Source organism: Trematomus bernacchii, unplaced genomic scaffold (genome assembly GCF_902827165.1).
Source record: "Trematomus bernacchii unplaced genomic scaffold, fTreBer1.1, whole genome shotgun sequence".
In the NCBI taxonomy this organism is placed as follows: domain Eukaryota; kingdom Metazoa; phylum Chordata; class Actinopteri; order Perciformes; family Nototheniidae; genus Trematomus; species Trematomus bernacchii.
The window spans coordinates 2,665,106-2,679,906 of record NW_022987782.1 but is presented as its reverse complement, the minus strand read 5'-3'; the positions used below and the strand labels follow the sequence as shown (position 1 = coordinate 2,679,906).

At 41.3% G+C, this 14,801-nt stretch overlaps 1 protein-coding gene across 1 annotated transcript in view; it reads right to left on the bottom strand.

Moving 5' to 3' along the window:
* The window catches only part of LOC117497410 (E3 ubiquitin-protein ligase RNF19A-like), a 52,838-nt gene extending 41,690 nt beyond the window's left edge, over positions 1-11,148 (bottom strand). Inside the window, exon 1 of the mRNA XM_034149389.1 lies at positions 10,941-11,148. The gene's annotated coding sequence lies outside the window, so the exon portion shown is untranslated. The remainder of the gene's footprint in view (positions 1-10,940) is intronic.
* Between the last annotated feature and the right edge of the window lie 3,653 nt (positions 11,149-14,801).

The following is a 14,801-nucleotide window of genomic DNA, read 5'->3' as shown; positions in this document are numbered from 1 at the left end:
ATGTATTATGTACACTACACAGTAGGGATGCTCCGATCGTCAATTTTGGGGCCGATACCGATCACCGATCCCATCGAGTGGGCGGGGCCTATGGGGATCTTCCATTTAAAGTGATGTTTAAAACTCAATGGGGCTCATTCACTGGCGCTTCCACAAACAACAACCAACATAATTATTACATTCAAATGAAGTACATTATTCAAGTTTACATTAACTTTGGATAATAACACGGGAGAAATGAGCAGAAGCGCTCTCCTTTCCTCTCTCTCCCTCCTGACAGCCCGTCAGTATCCGTCTCATGCAGCTCACTGATCCAGTAATGAGTGACCCGACAGTGAAGAATAAATATATTTATAACTAGTTTAGCTTGTTCCAGAGGTAGATAAAATAGCTAAGTGTGTTAAGTCTAACTCTTATGGCGCGTTTCCACTACACGGCCTCGCTCGGCCCCGCTCGGTATGGCTGGGCCTCGTTAGGACTGGCTCACTTTATGGCGCATTTCCATTAGTTTAGGAACTGGGGTAGTATCTATAGTAACGCAGTGTAGGCGGAGCCGTGACGTGATCTTCAGAGAACCCCAGAAAAACAACACAGCCGTTAGCTGTTAGCACTCAGAACTCACAGCTCCTCATATATGTTCAGAAACTAGACAAAAGTTAAACAAGTACAAACCACAGACTGCCTGTGTCATGGTGAATACAGTCGCTGCTTTATTTATGTCTGTATAGGCCGTTGTGAGTGTGGACGGTCGGAGCATATACTGCGTTAGCTTAGCCAATCTCCATTTAGAACACACGCATTTTAAAAGGTTTTTCGCCTGCCGTCTGTCTGCAGACTTGACAAAGCATTAATTCATGGTTTTTACTAACCGGTATCAGTATGTTGTTACTTCGGCATCATTTTGAAATGTGTATTACAATTAAATCACGGTCAAATATGTCCATCTTGTTGTAGTTGTAGCCCCCTTGCCAGCGATGCTCTCTCTAGTTTAGCATACTCAGCCCGACTCAGCCTCGTTGTCTCTGGCCCTAGACCCGCGATTTTATGAGGCCAGAAAAACTGTGAATTAGGACCCGCCGGCCGGTACTAGGCCAAGTGGAAACGCAACCAAAGACGGGCCGCTGACGTCACAGCCCTCTTAAACCGTGCTCCGCGCTGTAGTGGAAACGCGCCATTAGTGTGTTTTGCTCCGCTCACCGGTCCGTCACAGCGGGTGGAGCTGCAGGATTTCTGCTTCACACACGTTGCATACCGCTATTTTATTGTCTTTTTCGGACACCTTAAAATACTGCCAGACTGGTGAAGCCATTTTGGCGAGCTTGTTTTGCCGTGCACAGAGAAAAGTGTCATGTATTTTACGTCACAATTTTACATCATGTGATCGGCTCTCGTGATCGGCATTTTTAGAGAGCACCGATCGATCGGCAGAGAGTGAGTATCGGCCGATAACGATCGGCGGCCGATCGATCGGAGCATCCCTACTACACAGTGTTTCATAAAGGATTTTGTGAGACTATCGTGGGTGGACCACATACCCTCTAGGGTGGTCCAGGGGAAAATAACATTTTATACATTTCAATGTGATATGCATCAACCTCGGACATTTTGAGAGCAAAATATTAATTTTGTGCCAATAAAAAATGTAATCATAAACAAATTGTATGGAATAGGTATATACATCACAACGCACTTTTTCCTGATAATATTTTCCCATACACTGCCAATAGATTTAAAATAAGTAAAATGATGTATTGATTGTCATTTTGTAAAGCAGGGACTTTGCTTGGGAAGCGGAGGGTGGCCAGTTAAAGTCCCACAAACAGACCAAAGTAATAGTACTTATGCCCCTTTCACACCAACGCGGTTCCAGGGCCGGTTCGGAGCTAGAGCCTGAAAAGCACCGGGTTTTCCTGTTCACACCGCAGTGGAGCCGCCTCTAAGCTCCGGAATCCGGTTCGTTTCAAGCACCGAAAAATTGTCGGTCCAGAAGCAAGAACCGCATACGTCACGCTTACGTCGGAGGGGGGTGTAACAGTTAAAGGCGAGTAGCCTACGGCAAATACAAGTTGTAACAAGCAGTAGTGCTGAGCAAAGTGATTAGAACGCAACCACACACTTATAAAAAAAAAAAAACACTTTATAAAGTCAGGCAACACTAACCAGGCTTCGTGTGATTCTGTTTATTTGTGCCTTACTTTGACCATCCGTACGCTGTTATTGATCATTGTGGAGAGTAGGGATGGGAATTTGAAAGCAAATGTATATTCAAATATTCGACCCCCCAAAAAACGGAAATGTACATATCCTATAAAAAAAAAATTGGGTCAAAAAAAATGTTCAATAACTTTTGGAAATAAATAAACACATGTTCAAATAAGTATAGAAACCAAGTCGAATTTGTCAAATGTATTGAACTGGTGATCACAGCTTGACAGCTATAGGCCTACAGCTTTCATGTGCGGAGGCGATTCACAATCAGGCCAGCTGTAGAGAAGACCCTCTCAGCTGGAACGGAGGTTGCGGGTATAGCAAGGTATAGTATGTATATATATAAGTTTAATTTGGCATAGTTTGCACTCTACACCGCACTCACTAACCTGGTTGAAATATTTCCACACATTACTCCTTTTTGACGCCATGTCTGTTGTGTAGGACTCTTCTTAGAGTGTAAATAATTACCGGACTATGACTGGTAAAATATGTTGAATACCGGCAAAACTAAATCTCTCCTGTCAAAATGTCTATGTACTTTGCCGCCACACACGGTTGCCAAGCAGTGCTTATTGTTGTTTAGGCTGGCCACTCATGTGTCGCGAGTGTTGACAGGGGGCGGGGGAGTACGCTCATGAACTGTTAGCGCCGGAACCTCGCAACGGCTGCGGAGCGCATTTGGGCCGCATTTGGGCATAAGATGAGGTTTGAGTCTGCGTGATTTGCGTGTAGGCAGGGGCAGCAGCCATATCATTAGCTAGAACTAGCTAGATCTGATGGATTTGGACATAAACGCGAGTGAAGTACCGGACGCGAGAGAGAGAGATCAGCACCTGCAGCTCTGCCCGCTCTGAGGGACCGGTGAACGGAGCAAAACACACCTTTAGACGTCACCTAACACATTTAGCTATGGCACTGTCGTATACATTGAATTATTGAATTTGATAATATGTAATCAACTTAGGCATCCCTCCCAAAAAAATAAAAATTAATCAAAATATTCAAAACTCATATTCGAAAACCTGAATAATTTCGAATATTCGAATATTCTATTAATCGTTCCCATCCCTAGTGGAGAGCAGGCAGACGTTTTGTTTTGTATGAGCTATCGGATGGAATCAATACATGGGCTGTACAGGTTGTCATGTCCGACTATCACAAGTAGAATCATAATGAAAAATACGCCGGTAAAATGTGCCTGTAGAAAACGGCTTATGCCACAATAGGATAGCAACAAGTAGTCAAGTTATAGTCAGTTTAGCTTCGGTTGCTATGCTAACATCACCCATTTTATACCAGAGAAACTTTCATAACAGCGTTGTGATGCCAAACAGCGTCAATTCATACTGACACACATTCACTCATGGGGAATTGGGGATATGTATCAGCTGCTTGTGTGACAGTCGGACAGTGAATACTTTACAGCGGCCGCTGCTGTGAGTTAACGGGAGAATAAACTCCTGTGGAAGAGTTTTGAATTGAGCCGTCCCTTATAGATACTATCTCTTTACGTGAGACGCATCATTTGGCTCGGCTCTCTGAGAAGCGCCGGCTTTTTCGGCTCCCAAACGGCTCTTCATGTTACCAGTTTACCACGGAGCCTCAGTTTCGCCGCTGCGAGGCTCCGGTGCTCGCAGTTCACGCGCGTGCTCCACTAGCACCCCCCCCGCTCATCGCGTCCAAATCGTGCACGTTCCGTGTTGTCCTGTGGCAGGCACCGCCGATGTCGGGGAAACGATCAGCAATACTCCGAAAATAATCCCACCAGACTCCTTTGCCCCTCCAACAGAGGGATGTCCTTGTCCTTTTTCCTTTTCGTAATTTCAAGCGATAAAAACTCTCGATCTTCTCTCGAATTTTTAATTTTTTCAATTTCGTCAAATGACGGCAAGACGCCCCCCTGGCGGAAACGCTGGTATCCGGTACCACTCTGATTGGCCACTGTGAATGCCACTCGTCATCTCTCCTAACAGCGCTCTTAATATTGTGAGACTCCACACCGGGGGCAGACGGAACATCTTGCAAGAAACAGCGTCTCAAGGCTTCTTAACATTTAACAACCTATTAATGATCAGAGGTGGGGACTCGAGTCACATGACTTGACTCGAGTCCGACTCGAGTCGCATATTTTTGGACTTGAGACTTGCTTGACTAACATTGATAAAAGACTTGACTTGACTTTGACTTGGTATTCATGACTTGAGACTTGACTTAAGCTTGAGACAGATGACTTGAAAGGACTTGACTGTTTAAAATTAAATATTTGCGTTTGTTTTTGTATTGAGATATTACGTTTAGTTTTTTCGAAATGTGATTGGGTGATTATAGCGCCGTGTGCACAAACCTGGCAACCCACTACGGCAGGAGTGTCAGTTAACATGGCAGCGGCACGTGTTACTCCAAAAATAGTCAAGTTTGGATTCAAGGATTATGTTGTCGATGACGCTAATAAGAAGAGAACAGCGGTATGCAGGGTCTGCAGCATAAAGATCAGTGACACGACCACCACAACATCCAACTTCATTCGTCACTACAAAAAACCCACAGAGAAAGGTGCGTGAATGTGTTGTGTTAGCTAGAAAGCTAACACAACACATTCAGGTTAAGGGATTCATTTGTACTAACCCCGATACTGACGGGCTGTCAGGAGAGGGAGAGGGAGAGAGAGAGGAAAAGAGATGCCTCGTTTATTTCCCCTGTGTTATTATCAGAAGTTACTGTAAACTGTTGAATAATGTACTTCATCTACTTTTAGTAGTTTGTTTAAATGTTTTAATTATGTTGTTTTTGTTTGTAGAAGTGCATCACTCCTTGATTTATTCTAAAAATGAATCTGAACTTTTTGATCTGTTATGATGATAAACTGAAGCAATTTCAAAATTAACCCAATTAAGTGAGTTTTAAATCATCCTACTAAGTTTATAAGGAAATTATGAAGAGGAACAAATTAAATGATTTGAAAATGATATCTATGTAGGTGCTGACGCTGTTGGCGGTTCTAGTGTTAACATACATTTAAATTAAATATGTGTAATGGCAAATGCCATATATGATTTTCTTACCTGGAATTCTGCCTTTTTGAACAGACTTTTTGATTGAGTCCTAGCTATATTGTCTGCAGTTCTAGGGTTAATATTGATCTAATATGATTGTCATCGGTCTAAATCATTTCAAATGATTAACTGTGTATGTAATGAAGATCATAGTGTGGGTTGAATCTATTTTCATAACCACTGTTATGAACCACTGATTTAAATGCGGAAACTGGGCTTATTCATCAGAATTTCGTATGACTTTACTTGACTTGCTTGACCTGAGCAATGACTTGACTTGACTTGCTTGACTCTCACCACAGTGACTTGGGACTTGCTTGATACTTGTAGGTCAAGACTTGAGACTTGCTCATGACTTGCACATGTAGGACTTACTCCCACCTCTGTTAATTATGCATATCCACTTAACGGGAAGAAACTCAGCTAACAGACGATATTAACCATTTTTACCTACACGGAACAGAAGTCCAACACCAAGTCTAAATCAACACTTAGCAAAACGGGCTAACGGGCCTACTTTAGCACATAACTGGCAAAAGCGATCATTTTCTACGTCATGCAATATGCACAAACGACATATCACATGAAAAACTCACTAAACTAGCAGCCAGGAAAGAGCAAGAAAACAACTTCACTTTACGTAGCCATGATAATAATTATGTCTTACCTTTGCTGTTTTGTGAAAGTTGTGTTCAAGGGCATAAAAACGCTGCTGAAGGTTAATCCAATGTGTAACTTTGAAATGATTACCGATGATAATCCATCATTACAATTATAAATAATAAACGGATTATAATGGTTAGCCGACCGGAGCTTCCGGTTTAGGAGGTGCGCACGCAGCGTCTCGTTTTTAACTAAATAATGGTCATGTTTACATGGATTTATGAACTGCCCCTAATAACCACCCCCCTTCCAGAGACACACTGTCAAACACACTCATACCTGCTTGGTATGACATTGAAAAAGTTACATTAAATAAATTTAAATAAATTACAATAAAATGACTGTTTAATCTTCACATCTTGTAATCATGTCTATAATTTTGAGTACCAAATTATTGAAAAGTATCGATAAGAGTATCGAAAAATACCGGTATCGATAAGCAGTATCGGTATCGATAAAATCCTAATGATACCCATCTCTAGCTGGGTAGTGTTGCTCTGTGTTAATTCATGGCTTCAGACAGTATGTAATTGGTTGCTCCCATTCTTCCTCTCTCACACAATCTCACACTCCCCCTCTCCCTCTCTTGCTCTCTCTTTGTATGTGACGATCAGCTAGTTGTTGCCTCGGTATCATGGATAGCCTACAGCTATTTGATGAAGTGTTAAAAAAGCACCAGAAGCCTATATCGAAATATCCAAGTTGTTCGTGCCCCACCAGTTATATAAAAACACCACTGATGACATCATACCAGCAACATAAAATAACTCACACTTTTCCTTAAATATTCAACGTCAATGTATTTCACAGCTATGAAAAACGTTGTTTTCTCCATTGAACGCATATTTTTTCTTCTGTCTAAACCAATAATAAGTTAAAATAAATATTTTACTATTTATGGCCATTTTCATGGGCAAACTCAATGTAGAAGGAAAGTGCTGACAGTATGCTGTCTGTTACCTCATTCACACCAACGGTGTTTCAGGGCCGGTACGGAGCTGGAGCTTGAAAAGCACCGGGTTTTCCTGTTCACACCGCAGCGGAGCAGCCTCTTAGCTCCGGAATCCGGTTCGTTTCAAGCACCCAAAAATTGTCCGGCTAGAGCAAAAGCACCGCATACGTCACGCTTACGTCGAGGCAACCAAAAACGGGCCCGGCACGACACGGCACGCTTAAACCGCGCTCTGCGCCATGGTGGAAATGCGCCATTTGTGGTTTGTTTTTAACTGTGTAATAAAATTAATTATTCAAAATGTTAGAGTTCCTTATTTTTATACTGAAACTTGCACTACTGTTCAAAATAAATAAAAAACAAACCTGGAATTCTACATTTGGAACTTTTTTTTGCTTTTTCTTGTTGAACCGAACCCGTACCGAACCGTGACCCCCAAACCGATGTACGTACCGAACCGTGAACTCTGTGAACCGTTACACCCCTAATATAGACAGATAAGCAAAATGAGATGAATGCATGGACATTAGGGATGTCCCGATCCGATCACGTGATCGGGGATCGGAGCCGATCACGTGATTTTCACGTGATCGGGGATCGGGAGAAAAAAATCGGGGATCGGATTTTTTTTTTTTTTTTTTTTATAAAATATTTGTATACATTTTATTTAATGTTACAAAACAAAAATGACCATGTTCACGTCTTAAAGTCATCCTGAGGCCTTAGTTTTGGGTTAAAATTACACAACATCATGTATGTGTTGCTTCTTTTGGGCTTGTTTTCATAGACCTGGTTGCTTATTTCTCTCAAATCTGGCAACAGAGTGGGCGCAGTGTCTAATAGTAGCAGTAAGCTAACAAGAGGCTACGTTCAGCTGGTGCCTCGGGAGTCGGGACAGAGAAAATGTCAGGAGTTTGGAAGTATTATAAAATTGAAAGCGAAGGCAGTGTAACAGCCAGATGCAATGTTTGCAAGGCGGAGGTTCCGCGTGGTGGAAAGAACAGAGCTACGTTCAACACGACCAATCTAATACAAACACCACCAACAACAACACGACGAGTACACAGCGGCCACTCAGGTAACGGCACTGAAACAACCGACAACTTTCTTTTAAAAGGAAAGAGAAACTACCCCAGAACAGTGAAAAGGCCAAAAAAATAACAGCCAAGATAGCTGAATTCATCGCGTTGGATGACCAGCCGTTATCTGTTACCTTTTTTTTCCTCTTAATGCATTGCATAAAGATCGGATCGGGAAAAATCGGTATCGGCAGATTGTCAAAATCAAATGATCGGAATCGGATCGGGAGCAAAAAAAGGTGATCGGGACATCCCTAATGGACATCCAAGGTACATATTTCAGATGCACGTCATAATGATTGAGTGTTCCCTAATTTTGCCAGGCATCCAACAACCAGCCTTTCAGATGTGTTTACCAAAGAGCAAGTGAGGAAGGTAACACATCTGTCCTGACAAAAGCAGAGAACAAAGGCAGGTCTCCATGCTGCCCTAATGGACTTTATTTGAAAGAACACACAGGTCTGCACAACATTCTGCTAAGCCCAGGGAGGCCTCTGACACCCTAACACTGATGACTCTAAATGTGGTCTCGTCAGTCTCCATAAGTAATCTAGAGATGAGCAATAACTAAAAAGAACTAGAAAGAGCAAATTAGGAAACATTTTTCCTGGGGCGTAAACATTACTGTGTGTACAGTAAAGTGGATGTGGGCCAGTTGAAAGAAGGCCGAGAAAGTACAAATACAGTGACCTTTATTGATAACAACTTGTTCAAACAAATCAGTGGTTGGGGATGATTGCCATTGTCTATAGTGCTCCAAGACTGAGTTGTATCACTTCAAAGTGCTGTTAATTCTAAAAGGAGCCAGATTTTGCTGTATGAAACTATTTATTTCTTTACAGTGAAAACAATATTTGGGATGTGATGACACTGTCGGCCATATAGCTCAATATCCAACAACTCAGTTCTCAACATATTGGACTGAGCTAGGGTACCCCCACAATACAAGTCAGGAGGATCACACGCTGTGGCATAGTTCTTTTTAGACCTTCCAGAAAAACGCGGGCTAAAATCCTTGATTATGCGGGCTAAAATCCTTGATTATGCGGGCTAAAATCCTTGATTATGCGATTAAACATGCGGGGTTTTTATGCGAAATATGCGGGAGGCGGAAAAAAGGTGATTCTTCTCCCACACCCTGTTATTAGGCTACTACTGAATGAAAGGAAGCCCTTTTTAAAGAGGGCCGAGGACACACACACACACACACCACACACACACACAACACACACACACACACACACACACACACACACACACACACACACACACACACACACACACACACACACACACACACACACACACACACACACACACACACACACACACACACACACACACACACACACACACACACACACACACACACACACACACACACACACACACACACACACACACACACACACACACACACACACACACACACACACACACACACACACACACACACACACACACACACACACACACACACACACACACACACACACACACACACACACACACACACACACACACACACACACACACACACACACACACACACACACACACACACATTATCTGACCAGCTTCAATCTTGTATGTTCCAATACACAGTTGCACGGGGTGCAGAATAGTTTCCCCCCACTTTCGTGCAAGACATCTGCGTACTGCTTTGCCCGGTCTTTAGCAGAAATGTTCGTAGGCAAATGGGATGGATTCGATTTGTTCATCTTGGTCAGAGCCGTATAATTATAATAGTATATAATAATAATAGTAGGCTATATAATAATCTATATGGCGCTGATCTTGTTGCTTTTCTCTCTCGTGTGAGTTCCACACATTCACTCTACGGTGTTGTTTACCTGCGCGAGCTGATGACATCACTACTTCACGTTAACTTTTTTTTTCCTCAATTTTGTGTGGAAAAATGCGGGGATTATGCGACCTTTTAAGAAATATGCGGCCTTTTAAAAATATGCGCTATTTTGCTGATTATGCGGTAAATTATGCGATCGCATAATCGCGTTTTTCTGGAGGGTCTATCTTTTTTACCACCACAAGTGGACAACAGTGACAGGGCAAATGAAGTGGGCCAAAACATATGGAGTAAGTGTTTAGTCTTTCTTAAGCCAAGGACGATAAGCAGAACAACTACACCGGATGGCAACAGCAACACATTCACTTCATTGACAGTTCAACTGCATGCTCAGTAAGACTTTCCTTCCAGGTTTGAGCATTTGTTGATTAATTGCACAATAACTGTCTGTAACATGATTAGGTAGACTTTATATCTGTTGAAACGTGCTTTTAATCTTAACTGATGGGAGGTCTCCATTTTCATCTCAGATTGGCACATATATTACAAGAAGAAGAAGCATCAACGTTTGTGACATGGTCAGCTGCATGTCACCTGAGGAACCCCAACACATAGAGGAATACAGACAAAACAGAGTCTGGCCGATTTCTCACCACAAGAAAGAGAAGCATCAAGCACCTGTAGTTGACAGTGTGACGGAAACAAAACCAAAACCATTACTGTTCCTCTGTTCAGTTTGTATCTTGTCATGGCAGTCTTAGGCAAATCCACCCTGTTGCCTAAGTCTAACACACTGCTGCAGAAACTTGCTGCTTAACTCAAAATCTTTAATTGACTACCAACTAAAGTGTAACGATCATATATTGGTAAGCAGCTGACGTTGAGTGCTTAACTGTTCCTTGTCTGCGACTTCTCTATAACGTTAGATTGAAAGGTAGCTTAGCTACATAGTTCATTAGCTCACAAATGATCACCATCTGGTACATGTGTCCAGGATGAGAAATATGCACATGACGTTAGGAGAATAAATATATGAGCCACTAGAAAAGGTATTACGGGTCTCAGCTTGCCTTACTGACGATGACCAGAACACTAGCCAGCTAACTAGCACACACAACGAGCGTTAGCCGCTGGTTAGCAAGGTTAGCGGTTAGCTAGAAACGATGAGAACATACCGTCTGTTGCTAGTGACACTTGTTCCGCAGACAGTAACGAAGACTAGGGAAATCGTCCTGCCTTCCAAAAACGATTCAAGTTAAGAAACGAGTGGTCCCGACGCAGTGCTGTGAAGGACTTCCCCACTGCTACTAGCACTTATTTTCCTGCTGTGTTCAGTCCCACCTATCCGTATCCGTTCCGTTTCGAGCGACAACAGCTCCTACAGAGCTCACTCTGTTGTTTACTGTTCTCGTTCTAGCTCAGATATTCAAATCGCATCGCGAGATTTGGACCAAGGTTTCATAGGCCTCAAGTAGTGTAGGTTCAAGATCAGCACCACACTTTGGCTTCTGTAAAAATGTTAACATGTTAAACATGAGAGATTATGTAAAATCTGCAAAACATTATTAATATTTCATTTAATATAACTGCCATAACTGAAGATGATCACTCCTCTTCTCTATTCCCAATGTATGTTTTCCAACATTGTATTTTCTGTTGGCTATAACTGCGTTACTTAATTAATTATTTGACATTACAAATATAAAAGTACAGTTCAAAGCTTTAAAGATTACTCAGTCCACAGCAACTAAATAATGTATAATGTATAAGGTTAAATAAATAGCGCCTTGTAAATTCCATTAATAAATCACAAAACGAATTAACTAAGCATGAATAATTATTGAATTGACACATATGGTGTACAGTAGAGTAGTAAGTACGTCAAATATTTTGCTGATGGACTAGCACAGACTGCAGTTCCAGACAGACGCATCTAATCCAACATACAGAGGATTACATGATAGCTCTCTGTGTGTTTTTGTATAATTGTACAAACTGCCACTCAAATATTTAGACACGTGAGAATCAGTTTGTGCAGGGATTCCTTACAGCCTCATAAGCAAGGAAAAAACGAATAAAACAATTAACAGCCTGAACCAGACTGGAAAACATGTGACAGCAGCAATCGAGGATAAGCGTACACAACTCTAAATCCTACACTACACAGGGCTTACAATCACGCTACACAGAAGCTCCCTCCATATCATAATAATACACAAAATAAAGCAGAGGGACCAGATTATGCTTTATAAAATGTGGAAAAATAAATATTTGTATTCAAAATCCCCCCTTTGTAATCATAAACAGATAAACAAACATCATGACATAACAATCCTTTAAAATGTATAATTGTTTTGGGTCAGTCATGTTCTGAAATGTGTTAACAGTCTGGTCCAGCTTAAACAAGGGCTGATCTTTTGCCTGGGAGTATTGGTGCTGCAGTGTGAAGGAAGAGTCTGTGATAGAAGAACACCATGTCAAATACGTTCCAAATGAAGTGGAAGAGAAGCAACACCAAGGACGATTCCACCCTGAGATGTCTCCATGATTAACTTCTTGTTGTTACCCTACCTGAATAAAGAATGAAAATGTAGAATGTCCCCGTTATAAATGTTGGGGTAAAAAACATAGGAAAAAATGTGTACGAGATGTGGCAGCAAAACACATCTCAGCATTCGAAAGGTAAATCTGTGTAAACACATCAGTAACTTCCATCCTCTTCACACTTTCGTAATTATTAAGTTCCAAGAGATTGTCCATGTTCCCCTTTGTTTAAAGAGGACCTATCATGCAAAATGCACTTTTGTACGTCTTTTATACATGAATATGTGTCCCCGGTGTTCCAGGGAACTCACCAAGTGTCAGAAAACACAACCCTCTCTATTTTCCTCCATACCCAAATCTCTAAAAAAGGGGCTGTAACGGATCTGATAAAAACTGATCCAGATTTGAACACTTTCCTGACGTCAGGACGGTGGCGCTACGGCTATTGGGCCAACTCCACCAATCAGGAGGAGACAACCACGGCATTGCCGTTCGAAACAATAGTATGAAGCTGCAGCCTCGGAGGCTGCACTCTCAGGACCGCACTATCAGGACCACACTCTCAGGACCCTAGTTGTTTTGCAACATCGCCACCTAGCGGATTGGATGACCGCAAAAGTACAACCAGCGAGTATTGAGTCTCATACACTGCGAGTCTCTTTAGACATTGTAATGCTTGTTATTAACCATCTAAAAATGCATGAAAATATGTTTTTCTTACTGAAATTACATTATTATTATTAACAAGTTGTTAATATGTTTTTGATTTTTAATAACAAATGCATTTTGTATGTCAGATGTAAAAAGATAGTCTTTTATATTTGTCTTATCAAATTTGACATACAACATAAATATATATATATATATATATATATATATATATATATTGTAGTAATAATGATATAATCTATTTATAATTGTAAATGTATATTGTATGTAGACATACATTTAGATGTATATTTTGTTAAAAGAAAACAAAACTGTTAATTTAGTTTTTGGGAGAAGGGGTGGGGTTAAATAAGTGTAAACTCCTTTGAATCAATTTGATACTGCTTATGTTTCTACAGTATCATAATTCTCTTGTTTCATTTCATTATTATATATATATTTTTTATTGTATTACACGTTCGAAATAAATCAAATCAAATGTGTCTTTGAAGAGGTGCTAGATTACTCAAAAACAACTGTTAGTGTGTTTATGCACCAGGCTGCAAAAGATAAACATGCAATTTGACGAGAGGAATTTCAGTGCAGAATACATTTTTATTTATTGGGCACTGTGGATTCTTCACTGGGGTGAGGCGGGGTCTGCTGTTCCCTCAACCACCAGACAACAGCTCCAGCTGCAGTACCCCGGGAAGCCCTCTTCTGAGTAAAAACCCTGTAATGTTCCTCGCCGTCCACTTCCCCGGTAGCCTGTGCCAACGTCCTTATAAAGGTTGTCGCACTGAAAGCACCTGGAAATTTGGTAGGCCTTCCTAAATTCCTGTTTGTGTCCCTCTGAGAAGACATTCCAGTTGACGACACCTGAAGTAGAATGTCAGAAGAAAATTACAATTCAGACAGAAAAACAACAAAACCTTCCTTAATTTAGCTGACCTTACTCTTAGTCAATCAACTTCATATTTCATAATTTAATTTAGCACGTGTTGCTTGTATTGCTGTCCAATTGAATACACCAGAATAGTTGTTAACTTTAACCTGTTTCACGCCTTCCCCCCGGTACCGGGCGGATAAACGCGTCATTTGCAGGAAACAACGTCTAAGGAATCTTAATATTGAATAAAACTATGAATGTGTTATATCCATGTAACGGGAAGAAACTCAGCTAACTGATCTTTTTCATTTTTTTTTTCAAAAAAAACCCACAATGCTAGCACTCAGCCTCTGGATTAGCCTCGATCGAAAAAACGGGACCTACTAAGGCACTTAAACTCACTCATAACTCCCTTATTACTTATCCTAGATGCACAACCAAACACTCTTTTTTGGTGTCCTGGAGACACTGAATCTAACGGTGCCCACCTCAACACTCAGTGATAAACATTCGCGACGCTATCAACGAAAGCGTACATCATCACATGTGGAGCAAAGAAGCTAAACATGTAAATATGGCTCACCTTGGTCAAAAGTGGTCTTCAATGGCATTAAAACGATAAAAAAACGATGCTGCAGTTAATCCATAGGTTCATCCTATGTGTCTGTGCCTTCTTTGAAATTATTTCTGATAATCCATAAGCAATACAACTGCGTTTTAGTTTCCAAACTCCAGAAGGAGACATTCCTCCAGTTTAGTTTCGCTTTCCACACGCGAAGCGGCAACATTTTTTCTTTACAACCTGTCTGGGTGGGAGCCTCCTCCTTCGATTCTATTGGCTCTAACGGTCACAAGGGTATGTCAACCAACCAGATCGAGCAAGGGGGGCCAGAGATAGGTCAAATCCACCCATATGACCCCAGATGGCCCAGTTTTTGGCTAAATCTCTCTAAAA